At 39.5% G+C, this 16,448-nt stretch overlaps 2 long non-coding RNA genes across 3 annotated transcripts in view; one reads left to right on the forward strand and one right to left on the reverse strand.

Moving 5' to 3' along the window:
- The window catches only part of LOC140622227 (uncharacterized), a 33,225-nt gene extending 25,032 nt beyond the window's left edge, over positions 1-8,193 (forward strand). The window contains exon 4 of the long non-coding RNA XR_012021974.1: positions 7,841-8,193. This is a non-coding gene — a long non-coding RNA (uncharacterized lncRNA). The remainder of the gene's footprint in view (positions 1-7,840) is intronic.
- LOC140622229 (uncharacterized) overlaps positions 4,719-16,448 on the reverse strand; it is a 107,024-nt gene continuing 95,294 nt past the window's right edge. For both annotated transcript variants that reach the window (XR_012021979.1, XR_012021978.1), the window contains exons 3-4: positions 7,777-7,927; positions 4,719-5,032 (exon numbers count right to left, since the gene is read on the reverse strand). This is a non-coding gene — a long non-coding RNA (uncharacterized lncRNA). The remainder of the gene's footprint in view (positions 5,033-7,776; positions 7,928-16,448) is intronic.

Raw genomic sequence — 16,448 nt, forward strand, 5'->3', positions numbered from 1 at the left:
GACATTTTTATTGGATGCCCAAGGCAACTTCAGAATAAAAATCCCACTTTGTATTGTCTGACTTTGTGTTGGGCAAGTAGTCAAAGAAATGTACCCTGTAAATTTATAAAACCAGTTTCTAATTAAACTCACTTATTGTTTTTAGAGTCTGTATCAAGAACATTCTTATAAATCCTCAAACATATTTTCATGCAGTTTGATCTTCTAAAGGTCACAGTTTTATGTCAGAAACACTGAAGTTCCAAGTAAATCAGAGAGGATTCTTTGTATAAAATGCATGGTGTCCCATATTTCAACTCCAACTTCCAAAACACTCTTTCATGGGCCACAGAATCCAAAGGACTCACTTTAAACTAAAGTTGAGGTGCCTATTCCTGTGGCTGTGTTTCAGAAGGCCCCAACCAGCCTCACGGGCCTCATTCCCCGAAGCTGCTGCTGGAACTACAGTTTTGCTGGGCTGGGAGGAGGATAGGAAGAGTGCCAAACCATGAAGCAAACGGTAAACAATGAAATATTGATGGCGTCAAACAGAACCTGAGGGAATCACAGAGGCTCACATTACTCAAAAGCCTTGTGGGTTTGATAAAGTTGCTTAGCCATATGTCTAAGGATAAGAAAACACAAATATATGATACAAACTCCAATCGTGAGGGTCATCAAGTCTTCACACGATAAAGAAAAAATTCTGGGTTTTAAGATATTTATTGTCACTTATGTCTTTTAGGACCCATAGGCAGATCAACTGAGGAAATATTTAGATTTGAAATAAATGCCTACAAAATCCAAACTCAGAGCTGTATACTGTAAGACAAAGGCTCCAATATGCCATCAGTTTTTGGATGCTCATCAGCTTCTAATAAAAGAAAGAAAAAAGATAGATTTGAAACTTTAGGAAAACATACTTTGAAAGAACTGTAAAATACATTCTTGGGGGATGTTAAGTAGCTGGGTTGAGAATAAAACACCATCCCATTTAGCTTCTGGTAGAGAATGTGAAAAGCATTTTTGTCTTTTAGAAAGTTCAAAGCCAAATAATTTGGGATAATTGCTTGAGCATCTGGAAATACCAACTCTTTCATTACTTTGGTCTGACCCCAGAGAGATGCAAACATACATGGGAGAGCCCATCAACTTTTTCATTGTTTATGTGTCCATGCTTACACAGATAGAAAAGTCATGAGCAAAAACGAAAGTCGTTTGATTTATTGCAGTGGCTTATGGAGGGTTTATGGGTAGTTTTTTCTTTTCTTCTGATTTATGTTACCACTCTTCCCATGATTTCACAATCACATTTTCTCAAATGTTTCCTGCATGATGCTTCTTCTACAGCCAAAAAGATCCACTGTTACATAAAAACAGTTGTGGGGCAAGTAGGTTCTTGACCAGATTTGTGTGAATTCTCCCTAGAGCCCAAGATGAGGATCTTAGGATAGAAATAAAGACTCCCAGCAAAACCAAATGCCTGATGACCTTATAAATAAGTGATAAAGGAGCAGATGAACCACTGGATTTCAAATCTAGCTGCGCATCAGAATCAGCTGTAGAGTTTTAAAATTACAAATTTAAAACTACAGCTGCTCAGATTCTTAGGCATTGTGATTCAGTAGCTCTGGGGGAGGGGTCAGACATCTGTATTTTTTCAGATCTCTATAGACCACAGTCAGGAATGAGAATAGAAAAGTTCTTAGGCAGAATAGACAAGTTCTGGAAGGCATCATGGGAAAGTTACTTTTCATCTTATATCCAAATACATGTTTTGACCTTTTTTATTTTTAGCATGGAGATGTATTTATAATAATAAACAGTATAAAAACAGTTTAATTTGCAATACATATGATTCACAATCACATATACATCAAAATTTGTTCTTACTATGGGTCCCACAATTATCTCTGTTCACTGCTCCTCCCAGAACAGCTGGTAGATGCCTTCTAGTTCTATCCCTTTGACATGCAAATGAAAAATACCCCTTGAGAATTGGTCCTGAAACAAGGCTGTATGTCAGCATCACCTGAGAAGCTTTTTTAACTATAGATTTCCAGGCCCCATCCCAGGGGGATCTAATTCACAATATACAAGGTGGATCAAAAATCTGCATTTTTAAAAGGCTCTCCAGGGCAATGCAATAGGTTCAGTTCTATTATATTCAGTTCTATTGTGTTTAGACAATGCCACCTTGGGGGAGGAGCAAATTCAGCAGTTCCATATCAATCACTGATATCTTAAGAGTAGGAGGATACAGGACAGATTTGGCCATAGTCAGAGGAAGGAGAGGGTGTATAGGAGGGCGTTACATTTAGGAGGTGTAGGGAAAAAAGAACATCCACAGACCGATTCGCTCACCCCACAGTCTTGCTAGGTTCTAGCCAAAACCTTTCACTGAACAGATTTTGACTGCATCTTTTACCTTTTCAGACCTCCAAGTTATAAAATACAGTGAACTCAGTTGCCTTTCAATTGTTTTGGTCTTTGGGACTATTTTCAAGTAAATAATATATGCAGGTCATGACATTAAAATGAGAAGCAGAACACACTAAACCGTAAGTTCCCAAGGGCAAGGGCAAGGCTTGAAATCTCTTGCAGTTCCAGCCATGCCTACAGAGAGCTTGGTAGATGCCCAGTGAAGGTTAATTGCTCACAAAAATCCAACAAACCTCCTGGTTTTTACTTCAGCTCCTCCTTTTGAGTGCATTGGGACGAATCATTCAATCAGGACCTCAGGCTTTTTCTGGCACATCAACAAGAATGTTTCTTGAAAAACTTTGAGGACAGATCCCTGCCCCCATGAAAGTTGCTACAAAGTGGAAAATTTGTTAAATGTAATAGAATCTGTTCTAGACATGATTACAGTAGAATAAGATATGGGGAGTCTAAAATAAAAATAAATATAGAAAAAGTCCAGGATATTTTTTGCAAAATCCTGGAGAACTTGTACAAGTTGGACATGAAAGGTATTTAGTGATTTAAAAAGCTAGTGAAACTATTCACAACAGTAATATGATATAAACATGTCACAAGACAGTAGCAAAGCTTAGAAGAATTTCTTTAAGCCAACATTTTAAAGACATATTTACTTATTCAGACATATTTACATCTGTATCGATCCATTCAAACAAGATTCATGAAAAAATATGTATGAAGGTAAGACTTAAATGACATTTACTTTTGCTTTTGAAATGGAGATCCCTCCCTGGCCTTTAAGCTATTTGGTTCCCAGTAACATCTTTTCTTTCAAATTCACTCACTTGGTTTAATTTTTCTAAGTGCCTTTCTCCACTAGCTTTCAAATAAATTATTTACCCCTCTGAAATGTTTTAAACATCACCCCAGCCAAAGCTGATGTAAGTGAACCCGGAGGAATTGACAACACACAAAATGAAAGTTTTTTTTTCCTTAAATGGGGCTACAGAAAAACAAGGAAAAATTGATAGAAGAATAACCTTAATTCTCCATTTCCAAAGAGGGGAAATGAGTGCAAGGCAAACTGGAGCATGATGACATTTTCCTAGATTTTTCCTTTTCTACCAGGAGTCAAAATGTAGCATGCTCGGTGCCCGTTAAAATGGATAAGTTGCTAACTTACAAAAGTTAATTGTTCTATAGAAAAGGGTTAGGGTATTTTGTAGAAGGAAATATTGCAACAGTATACAGTATTTAGTGTGATTGAATTAGCATATAGGATTTAATTTTTTAAACTTAAAAAAAAACAAAAGGCATAAATTCCACAAGGTTTCATTTTGTGGCAAAGGACCAAAGACACAAAAGAATGAACTGTGATTTTTCTCAGGTCCATAAAGCAAGAATGAAAAATTTTGGACTTTGACTTTTACCTTAAAATAAATGCAGAAATGAGGACAGCTCTGGCCAGAAAGGGGATTATGTACTGAGTGTGTTCCACCTCGATTTAGAAAAATGCTCCTAGAGGATGAACAATAAACCTTTTAAGTCTCTCTCACCGCAGCTGTACGCAAAGGAGCAAGAAAGATGTAGAAAACACAGCAGAGGCTGAGAATGAACGGAGTAGTTTCTTTGCGGAAGCAAGTGTGGGCGAAGCAACGAGCTGGGATCTGTTCCCACAAGAATGTTTATATCTTCATTAAACCAGAGACTCCAGCCAAAGAAATACCTCCAGAGACTAGGAATCAGGCTTCTTTTTAATGCTTTAGCTTTTAATGAACTAAAGAAATAAAGTTGTTACAGGAAGAGTGAACCCACCTTATTTTCCTGCCCTCAGACAACAGATCCCTGGTTTCAGAGTGAGAAGTGATCTTGGAATTCACAGAATCCATCTTTTCAAACTTATTTCATCACTGAGAAAACTGAGGCCCACAGGAAGTTTTTCTAATCGTCTCATCTCCCCTCAACGCCCCAGCGTGGTCACTTACTAAGACCCTTCTGCTTGTTACTTGCTCAAACACTGGTCTGGAGCCCTCTTAGAATTCTTAGATTCTGGTCAGCAGAGTCTTTAGATGAATTAACAAACCACCAATAAGCCACTTACTCCCTTTTACATGCACACGCATGCACACGCATGCACACGCAAGGACAAAAACTCACTCACAAAGGACAAAAGCAAGAACGGGATCCCTCACCTGAATAGCAGAATGACAAGTAATCACTACAGGGTACGTCAACACAATGGAGTTACTATAAAAGCACAGGATTCGAGACTCCTGCTGTACGGAAATGTGAGAATGAAGTAATACCAGGAGGAAAAGGCAGTTTAAAAATTCTCTTTATTTGCAGTAGAGAAACCTGACATCCATCAACGGTGATAAGTCGTGTCGATAGGGCGACTGTTGGTCTGATGTGATGAAAATGGCACTCTTCCTCCATGGCCTTTCCCCAAAACGTTTAACCCCAGTCTAATCACAGAGAAAAGATCAGATGGATCCCAACTCAGAGGCATTCTTCAAAATACTCGACTGGTACTCCTCCAAACTGTCAAGGCCATCAAAAACAAGGAAAGTCGGAGACACTGATACAGCCAAGAGGAGTCTAAGATAGACACGACCAGCTGCAATGTGGCATCCTGGATGAGATCGTGGAACAGGAAAAAGACATTAGATAAAAAAACTAAGGAAATCTAAATGAAGGATGGACTGTAGTTAATAATAACGTATCAATATTGATTTGTTATTTATAACAAATGTACCACACTAATGTAAGATGTTTATAATAGGGGAACCTGGGTGCAGAGTATATGAAAACTCTACACTATCTTTGTGATTTTTTTTTCGGTAAATCTAAAATCATTCTGAAACAAAATGTTTACTTAAAACATTTTATTTATATAGTACATATACTGGTGCTTCTGGAGTCAGATCCATTTATAAGTCTAGTTTCTGCTTATTAATCATATAGCCCTGGACAACTGCTGCCTTCATTTTTCCTTCTTTCTCTCTAAGGGTCGTAGAAACTGAAGGGGATCCAGATATTTCATCTCAAAATGTGTCGCTTTGGCATAAGACTTATTTTTATTATTTTAAGCTAAAGGCAATTGAAGAACAGCAGACATAAGAAGAGCTCTCTGCCCTCTCCCTCTCTGCCTAAAAGTAGGGCATAAATTCCCCTTCACAGAAGTGACATAAATTTCCATTTGTAAAGGTGCTCCTCCCTTCCATCCCAGGAAGAGAACCAGCATAATCATCGGAGAGGGCACCTGGAGTTGGAGCCAGCATAGCAAATCTTTTTTTTTTTTTTTAAAGATTTTATTTATTTATTCATAGAGATGCAGAGAGAGAGAGAGAGAGAGAGGCAGAGACACAGGCAGAGGGAGAAGCAGGCTCCATGCAGAGAGCCTGACGTGGGACTCGATCCAGGGTCTCCAGGATCACGCCCTGGGCTGCAGGCGGCACCAAACCGCTGTGCCACAGGGGCTGCCCAGCATAGCAAATCTTACTCAACCACCCTTGTCTTCCGCACAGTCCTCAGTCAACTTACACTTTACTGTCCTCCAGAGCCCCAAACACCACTTTCCTTTATCTAATCACTTCTCTGCGAGTTATGATTCTCTGTTAAAATAATAGATAAGCCCCCAAATCTAACCACTTCTTTGGGTTTTCACATATTTCCTGTGAAGTCCCCATGCATATAGACATATTAATAAAATCTGTCTGCCTTTTCTCTTGTTAATCTCTTTCATCAGTTTAAATCAGAACTTGTCCTCATTTCAGAACATAAGAGGATAGAGGAACAGTTTTTGCTTTCCCCAAATCAAGTGAGATCAATAAGCTATATGCATGATTGTAGCTAATAATTTGGAAGCTTCAAATTTTATCCTAGCTATATAACTGATAAGTACCTTTAGAAATCAATTTCTTCATCTTTTAAAAAAGTTTATTTGAATTTAATTTAATTAGCATATACTATATCAGTAGTTTCAGAAGTAGAATTCAATTTCCTCATCTTTAATCCAGAGGTGATCATAGTACCTTTATCGCAAAGAGATGTTGTAAGCAATAGCTGAGATGATGCTGGTGGAAAATGTTCAACACAGTTCAGGACACGTGGGCTGTTATTATACACAGCCCCTGCTACATAGTTGACCCTCAGTCAAAGATCAATCCTTTTTCTTGGCTCTCCTGGTAGAGACACAGCAGGGACAACATCTAGCTCCTAGCTTAGCTAGTTTAAAAACCACATTTTATCTATCCAGTTAGGTGTGATCAGGCCCAGGGAAACTGAGTCATCTTAACCAAACTTTCAAGAGATGAGCTCACAAAGCAGCAGGCTAATGTATTAGGTTTCTTGGGAAATAGAGTGGTCAAACAGACTGTGTCTGGCTGTGAAGCTGGTTCCTCCCAGTTGGAAGATCCTCTGAGGCTCACCTCAGGTTCAAAAGCCTGCTCCAGAAGGACTGGGGTGGGATGCAAAGAATATTATCATCTCAAGGGAGTATGTAGCCAGCTTGTGGTAATTTATGTTCCTAGTCCACTGTTAGAAGATGAATCGTGTCCCCTCAAAATTCATTTGTTGAAGTCCTAACCCTTAGTACCTCCGAGTGTAACTATTTTTGGAGGTGAGGCCTTAAAGAGGTAACTGAGGTAAAAGAAAGTCTTTAGGGTAGGCAGCATTCCAATATGATTGTTGTCCTTATAAAAGGAGGGGATTTGTATACAAACAAGCACAAAAGGAAGATCACAGAGGGACACAGGGAGGAGGAGGCCATCTGCAAGCCAATCATGTGGAGGAAGAAACCAACCCTACTGATTTTGATCTTGGGCTTGTAGCTTCCAGAACCAGGAAAAAATTAATTTCTGTTGTTTAAGACACCCAGTCTGTGGTACTTTGTTACGGCAGCCTTCACAAACTAGTACCTACCCATTAGAGAGAAACACCTAGTCTAATTCTCTTTTCAGCTCTCCTTCTCAAACTGTAAGTATTGAGACATGTTACAATTTATTTGTATAAATAACCGTGTGTATAGACATACTTGTATAAATATTTATTTGTATAAATAAACTTATTTATATGAATACGTACAAGCAGAAAATCAGAATCCCTTGTTGAAATTAAGAAAATACTCCAGTATAGAGCTTGCCAAAGTTGATTAGTGTACAAAAAATGATTCCATAGTAAAATACATTTGGAAAATACTACATACTATAGCTTCTCTTCGAAATTCACCATCTACATAAATATATCAAAGTTTCTGAGAAACCCTATGAGAGTGAATGTGTTTCAATATTATTTAATCCAGAAATTGTTTCTAATAGGTTTCTATTTACAATTCACTTTGAGAAACATAGCTCTAGGGGAATGCTTCCCACTTACCCATCATCACTTAAATGTGTTATTTCCACAGGGTCAGTTAATGCCATTCTTCTTATTCTCACAGCCTTTGTTTTTTCAGAGGGCGATGTTTCTTGGCTATCTTCCCAGATTCTCAAACTTTGCTCACGCAGTACGGAAAAATAAAATTCTCCTTGCGAAGCACGGTAAAGAGGAAACAGAAACCATTTGAGCTAATGTCATTATCTTGTTACATCAGTTAATTCTGAAAGTTTTCACAGGAACCTAGAGAATATAACAAGACAAGAGAAGACACGAAGCTCTCAATGGCAGCACCCGGCTGGCTTGGATGGTGGAGTGTATGATTCCTGCTCTCAGGGTGGTAAGCTTGAGTCCCATGTTGAGTGTAGAGATAACTTAAAAATAAAATCTTAAAAAAGAAAAGAAGGAAAGAAGAAAAGAAAGAAAGAAAGAAAGAAAGAAAGAAAGAAAGAAAGAAGGAAGGAAGGAAGGAAGGAAGGAAGGAAGGAAGGAAGGAAGGAAGAAAGAAGAAAAGAAAGAAAGAAAGAAGAAAGAAAGAAAGAAAGAAAGAAAGAAAGAAAGAAAAGAAAGGAAGGAAGGAAGGAAGGAAGGAAGGAAGGAAGGAAGGAAGGAAGGAAGAAAAGCTCCCATTTGATGAAATGTACTTTTTGAAGAGCCATCTTTTCTGAGGCTTTCTGAGGCTAGTTGCGGCGGATATTTTTAAGAGCCAGATAAATAGAATAACCAGCTGGGAAATTGTTACCCATGTGATACTGAAAGGAAATGAAAACTTATCCTATCTCTGGACATGGTCAACCTGAGTTTTATCTTGATGATAAGAGAAAAGTTAACTCAAAACCATTGTTATTTATAACTGATTTTTGTCTTGCTTCTTAGCCAGCTGGCCAATAAAATAATTATTCCTTTTTTGGCCTATTCTTCACCTTCATCTCTCTTAAGATCCTGATTGTCATTTCAGATTCTACACATGGAGAGACAGCAGCTTCTGAAAAAAACAGATGACCAGCTTGAGAATGAATAATGAAAAATTTATTTTCTAAAAGGAGTGAGCCAGGATATAACTTACAAACCTGCTGAATTCCTCAGTGGAATTAGAAGTAGAATTAAAGAAGGTGCCAGAACATTAGAATTGAAAGAAAAGGGCAGTCCGGGTTGCTCAGCCTCTCTCTCTCTCTCTCTCTCTCTCTTTCTCTCTCTGTCTCTCATGAATAAATAAATAAAATCTAGAAAGAAAGAAAGAAAGAAAGAAAGAAAGAAAGAAAGAAAGAAGGAAGAAAGAAAGAAAGAAAGAAAGAAAGAAAGAAAGAAAGAAAGAAAGAAAGAAAGAGAAAGAAAGAAAGATGATGACTATCCCATAAGAAAGAAAGAAAGAAAGAAAGAAAGAAAGAAAGAAAGAAAGAAAGAAAGAAAGAAAGAAAGAAAGAAAGATGATGACTATCCCATACAACATCTACCCCCTCCCATTTTTCTATTAATAGAAATGGAGACTTGGGACAGAACTATAAGGGAGGGTGTGTGGTACCCAGCATTTTCAGGCACAGTCATGGAGAGCTGGCTTCCACTCAAGCGAGGCTATTTACCAGCTGGGGAACCCTAAGCCATCAGTCAACCCTTCTGTGGAACCTGCAATCATTGGGGCACCTGGATGGCTCAGTTGGTTAAACATCTGCCTTCAGTTTAGGCCATAATCTCAGGGTCCTGGGATTGAGCCCTGGGTGGAGCTCCCTCACTCAGTGAGGAGTCTGCTTCTCCCTCTCCTTCTGTGTGTGCATGCTCTCTCTCAAACAAATGAATAAAATCTTAAAAAAAAAAAAAAAAGAAAAAGAAACCTGCAATCTTTGCTGCTGTGCCCTCCTTTATGGGTGCTTTCTTTCTTTCTTTCTTTTTAATTTTATTTGTTCATGAAAGACAGGGAGAGAGAGAGAGAGGCAGAGACACGGGCAGAGCGAGAAGCAGGCTCTATGCAGAGAGCCCAACGTGGTACTCGATCCGGGATCTCCAGGATCACACCCCAAGTTGAAGGCAGGTGCTAAATCGCTTAGCCACTTGGGCTGCCCTTATGTGTGGTTTCAAGGAGTAAGTAAGATCAGGTGAGTTCATAACTGGATGACTTCTGCATGAGAGGTTGCAATGATAGCCTGTCATTTTCCTGATGTGTTTTCCTGAAATTTATGATAACTTCAACTCTTAAATTAGGAGATTTTACTTGAATCTTGCCATTGGTGACAACATGGATGGACCTAGAGGATATTATGCTAAGTGAAATAAGTCAGAGAAAGACAAATATCATATGATTTCACTTATATGGGGAATCCAAAACACAAAACAAACAAAATCAAACGGATACAGACCCATAAATACAAAGAACAAATTGATGGTTTGCCAGAGGAGAGGAAGGTGAGAGGATGGCTGAATAGGTGAAGGGAACTGAGGTACAAACTTGCAGTTATAAAATAAATAAGTCACAGGGATGAAAAGTATAGCAGAGGGAATATAGTCAATAATATTATAATAACTTTGTATGACAGATGGTAATGACACTTAAGTAGTGACCATTTCCTAATGTGTATGAATGTCAAATCACTATGTTGTATACAACTGAAACTAATATAATATTGATGTCAACTATACTTCAATTAACAACAAATTGGTTTTCCATCAGATTTTTTGATACTTTGTATAAATAAATTTATTTGTGGAATTATAAACAAGCAGATAATCAGAACCCCTTGTTGAAATTAAGAAAACAAGGTCTTTCAATATTGGGCCCACATTCCCACACACACAAAGCTCAGAAGCATTCCCCACCTTCCATGGAGCACATGCTCTCCAGGTTACATCAGTGCCCACCCCTATCCATTTGTTAATGAGCCTTGTGTAGTACAGAGAGGCTTTGGATTTCTTAGCCTCTGTAAAAGAGTGAGTTGCAATATTGGGAATCAGGGCTTCTGCACTCCAACTTCTTCCTGGACATAATGTATCATTTCTTTACACTAAGGTTGGAGTTTGAATTTATCTAAAAATCCGTAATCACTGACAACACTGAACTTTACCTGATTCCTGTTCTTCTGGAAAATGGAAAGGGTTAATCTTCTCAACCTTTTGTTTCCTGAAATCCTCCACCCTTCTGTGTTACTAGAAAGGGCTCCTATAAAGAACTACCCTTCCCCTTGGATAAAGTATGTAGACACCCCCTTGTTTACCCATGAGAAAGCCAGATACAGACCCTTCAAATTCCTATTCTTTGCCTTGTTAAAAAACAAAATTCAGTTGAGTAAAGATCTATTTGGCTTTATTCAACAATTCATGAATTGGGCAGCATTCCATCTAGCAAATAGAAAATTGCTCCAAAGAGTTGTACAAATTGGGAGATTTTTATAGGTAGACATAGTTGGGTCAAGGATGTTACTAGCAAAGAATGGATTGTTTCAGGCAAGGTCACCTTCCTTTGGAGGATGACAGAGGTCTATCAAGCAGATTTCCTCCCTAGTGCTGACCAGGAAATTCCAGACCAACTGGGTAAGATTATATTCCTGGAAAAGGCTGAAACTGGAGTTAGGTCAGTAATGAAGTCTCAGTTTGGTGATGCAGTCTTGCACAAGTGACTCCATTTTAGGGCCTGTTGTCTCTTTATTAGTCTCAAAAATGATTGGATGAATTGACCCTTCCCCAATGTGGGAAGAAAGATTTCCTCTGCCCTCAAGGTCCTTCTAGCTGGGCAACGAATCAAATTGACATGAGACAGATTAACAGAAGAAAATATAATTTAATTCTGCGTGTATGGGGAATCCACACAGACATGGAAATTTCACAGATACTCAGGCCAAATGAGTACATATGTCATTCTGATCTAAGGAGAAGGTGGCAGGGGTCTGGGACTTCAAAGGGAAGGAATGCAATTTGCAGGAAGATGAAAAAGAGTAAATGTTTGATAAACAAGTGTTTGCTGGGCCACTCCGAAGCAATGGGACACAGAGGACTTTGATCAAACAGGCCTTGCTTGGTTCCTCCCTATCCTGCCTAATTCATGCCATAAGGTAGTTATCTATGGTGATAGTTCTCTTTCTGGAGCAGGTTGTCTATCTAAATTCTTCTAGGCAATTGTGGGGGAGCAAAAAGTTTCTTCCTGAGTCTTTGGAGCCTTGATTGTTTTCAGTTCAGCATAATCTGCAAGCCAAAGTGACCCATCTTAAGGGAGCCCACCCTTGGCCCCTAACCACCACCCCCTCCCCCCCAAAAAAAACCCAACTAACTAGATACAGATATAAATTATTTCTTGATCAGCCGACTGGCTGGAGCTTCCCCTGAAGATAAAGGCAACTCTACTCTCTGTGTCTCTCATGAATAAATAAATAAAATCTAAAAAAAAAAAAAAAAAAATCACCCTACCTATAAGGAGCCTACTCTTCCCTATAAAAGTCTTAGGGGAAAACCACTCTGCAGAGAGACTGTGATCTTGACATCTAGAAGGCTGTTCCTATTGCAACATTCTGAGTAAAATCAATTTCCTACCTTACTTATTCAGGTTTATTTGCCTATGACACACTGGTTCAAAGTGTATGGGCTCTTTGCAAAGAGCATGAATCCTAGTAAGCATTTCAGACATGACTGAGTCACAGTGTTGGACAGTGGCTGAGTGTTCCCCCAGCTTAGGGGCTGTTGTAGAAAGGGATGTTCCAAGGAGGCAGGGAGGGAGAGCAAGACAAATCTGGAGATATTTTAAAGAGAAGACTGAAAGGTGTGTCTTTGTGATGGGCAGAAAATTCTCTAGAAGTTATTTTGTTCACTCAAGACAATTTCATAAGCTAAGATTTAGCTTCCATCTCCATTTCATCTCACCCCACCCACTCCCTGAAATATCTTTGGTTTCCTCTCTATGGTGTGTCTTACATGCCACCTCCAGTTACCTAATCAAAACCCAGCCCTGATCACTGCATTGATCTACTCAAAAGACTGACTGTGGCATTCTCCATTGCCTTTGGGGTCAAGATCAAAATCTGTCCTGTGGCACAGAAAATGCTTCACAATTTGATCCTGTTCTGTCTTTTTGTAGCCGCCTCCCACCAATCCTCAAGCAACACCCTCCCCCAATACAACAATACAAATGAAGCATCCAAATTATAGCAGGCATCCCAGAGGAAGCCTGATCTCTATGTCCCATAATAGAACTTTGGCAGGCCCCCAGGAGCGCTGTTTACTAAGGAACAAGTGGCCCTGAGAGAAATGGGGAAAAAGACAATGTTGGAGCTCCTGTTAATCCTAGGAACCTGGCATTAAGGCTGTCCACTGTGAACGGCACACAGAATCTGCTGGCTATTAAGGGAGAGAGATGGCTGTGAGGGTTGGAAAAAGCATCAAGCTTCAGGGAAAAACAGGCACTAACTGAAGGACAGCCTCAGGTTATCTGATTCTAATCTCTCAACATCTTTGAGCTGTTTTACAACTTTTGCATTTGATAGTAATGCAAAATGTTCTCATGAACATGCAAATTTTGTCCTGATAAAGGTCCAGTTGATTTCCCTAGCCCCTGTGGAAAAACCTGTTTGCTTCTATTTACATAGTAATTTCAATATTTCTCTTTTTTTATTTTTTAAAAATATTTTATTTATTTATTTATGAGAGACAGAGAGAGAGAGAGGCAGAGACACAGGCAGAGGGAGAAGCAGGCTCCCTGCAGGGACTCAATCCCAGGACCCTGGGATCATGCCCTGAGCCAAACTAAGGTAGATGCTCAACCACTGAGCCACCCAGGCATCCCAATTTCAGTATTTCTGATCTATAAACACATCTGTTACAAAGCCTGCCTGGTTCCTTCATTGGTTAACGAGTAAAATTAAACCTTTAACATATATATATATATATATACACAATTTATCTTTGAACAACACGGGGGTTAGGGGCACTGACACCCACAGTCAAAAATCTACATGTAACTTTGGACTCTATCCAAAACTATACTCTATCCCAGAAGCCTTAGGATAACAAACAGTTGATTAACACATATTTTGTACGTTATATGTATGATCTACATTATTCTTAAAGTAAGTAGAAAAAAGAAAATGTTATTAAGAAAATCATAAAGAAGAGACACCTGGGTAGCTCAGTGTTTGAGCGTCTGCATTTGACTCAGGTCATGATCCTGGGACCCCACAGGGAGCCTACTTCTCCCCCAGGACGCTGGGATTATGACTTGAGCCCAAGGCAGACACTTAACTGATTGAGCCACCCATGTGCCCATGCTTTTGATTTTTAATTATCTTTTAATGGAGGGTTAGATGCTGTCTGGTCCTACCCCAAATTCTTCCTTATCTATGCAGGGACAAGTTGTCTCAGCATCTTGAGGGAGTCACAAGAGGTTAATGTCACTATTCCAGGACTTAAAAAATGACTTATGAAACATCATGTAAGAAGACCTTCTTCCTCTTGAGAGCAGCTCAGCAGACACCGACGTCAACAGGTAGAGGATCTGTGCGCAGGTAAGTCAGCAGTGGGGCGGCAACAGCGGTCAGCTCCTGAGCCTCAGCAGCGGTGGGTTAAGGACAGCTGTGTCTAAGGACGCTGACAGACATCACACCCAGCCAGGGATAGAAGGGAGGCCTGGAGGCCTGGAGGCCTGAGGAATGGATGAGCCTGGGAGCTCAGTGGACCTCAAACCTACAGAGTTTTCTTGTTGTCATTGTTAAACCCATATTCTTTGAATATCCTCCTTAAGGCAGACATGGGGTTGGGGAGGGAAGAAAGGATTAGGTTACTTCGGTGCTATATCCAAGGAGTTCTTGTGATCTAGTACTCATTATTAAAGAATCTGGGGCTACGAGGTTATGTAGGAAAGCAAATATATTGTAGATAATACGCTCTTGAGATGCCCATCTGTTGAGCTTACCCAAGCACACTAGTATCCACACCAGTTAGTTATCAATCAAAGACTGGGGTCAGTCTCTCATCGGCTGTCAGGGACCGTAAATGTATCTGCCGTTTTCGGATGACATCTGTGACTACAGAGATGACAATGCAATCAATTTCAAAATGAAATTGCAAATCTTCTGAAAGATGTGGGTGTGTGAAACAATGAGTCTGACATTGGAGAAGCGTTTGAATCATCTGCAAAGCCATGACGGGCAGGAAGAGACAGTTAATAACAGAGGGGAAAAAAAAACTGACCAGATTTGGCAGATGTCGTAGGTGACTCATTCAACATCTCCCACCCCTTCTTTTCCTGCCTGTCTCTACTTTGGAGGCTGGAAAAGCTGAAATAACCTTTCTTCCTGTCTTTCCTGCACCCACCAAGAACCAGACTGCCCAAGTTCAAAGCTGGCTTCACCTCTTCCTAACTACGTGATCCTGAGCAAGTCATTAAACTCGCTTTCCCTCAGTTTGCTCATCCATAGAATGCATCTGCCTCGTGGAGTTGTTCTGAGGCTTAAATGAGTTAATATATGTGAAGCCCTAAGAATACTTCCTGGTGGAGAAAACAAAAATGCTAACTCAGGGGTGTGCCTGGCTGACTCAGTCAGTAGAGGATGCAACTCTTGGTCTTGGGGTCAGGAGTTCAAGCCCCATGTGGGGCATAGAGCCTACTAAAAATAACAACAACAAAAACACTAACGCAAAAATATATCTGCACCTCTATGTTTACTACAGTATTATTTATAATAGCCAGGATACAGAAACAACCTAAGTGTCCAGTGATGGATGAAGGGATAAAAAAGATGTGAGATATGTACACACACACATATATATATATATATGTGATATATACACAGAAATGGAATACTACTCAGCCATAAAAAAGAATGAAATTTTGCCGTTTTCAATAAAAACAGATGGACCTTGAGGGTATTATGCTAAGTGAAGTAAATCAGACAGAGAAAGATAGCTACTATGTGATCTTACTTTTATGTAGAATTTACAACAACAACAAAGATACCAGGCTGATAGATTTGAAGAACAGATTGATGGTTGCTAGAGGTAGGGGATAGGCAAAATGAGTGAGGGGAGTCAAAAGTTACAAACTTCCAGTTATAACATAAATAAGTCATGGGGATGTCAAGTATAGCATGGTGACCATAGTTAATAAATCTTAAAAATTCTCATTACAAGAAAAAAATTCTAGAACTGTATGTGGTGACAGATGTTAAGCAGACTTCTTGTGGTGATAATTTCTCAATATATACAAATAGTTAATCATTATGTTGTCCACCTGAAACTAATATAATGTTATTTGTCAGTTATATCTTAATTAAAAACAAACAATAGAAAAGAATAGTTCCTGGCAAATAGCAAGTGCTCAGGAAGCGTGACCAGGAGTCTAATTGATCTAGAAGTAGGGTCACATGCATGTACACCTCTTGGTGTGGAGGTGAGGAGACATGATTAACAGTCTCATAGACTGCTTATTTTCGAGGTGTGATTGGCTGAAGCAAATTCTGGATGCTGGGTTGGCTAAAACACTAGAGGTCCACCAGCTGTGCTGAATCACCGCCAGCCCAGGGTGATTGTTGTTAAGTCATGCACTCACCAGCGGCCCAAGGAGAAGGTATGTAACACCTGGACAGTTGAGTTCCAGACTCATCACCACTGCACCTTTGGGAGGCTAATCCAGCACCAGACAGATTTGGAAAATTCTTTTCTTCCTCTCCTGATATTCCTTTTACCTTTTCCTATGCTTAATT

Source organism: Canis lupus, chromosome 31, assembly GCF_048164855.1.
Source record: "Canis lupus baileyi chromosome 31, mCanLup2.hap1, whole genome shotgun sequence".
Lineage (NCBI taxonomy): Eukaryota > Metazoa > Chordata > Mammalia > Carnivora > Canidae > Canis > Canis lupus.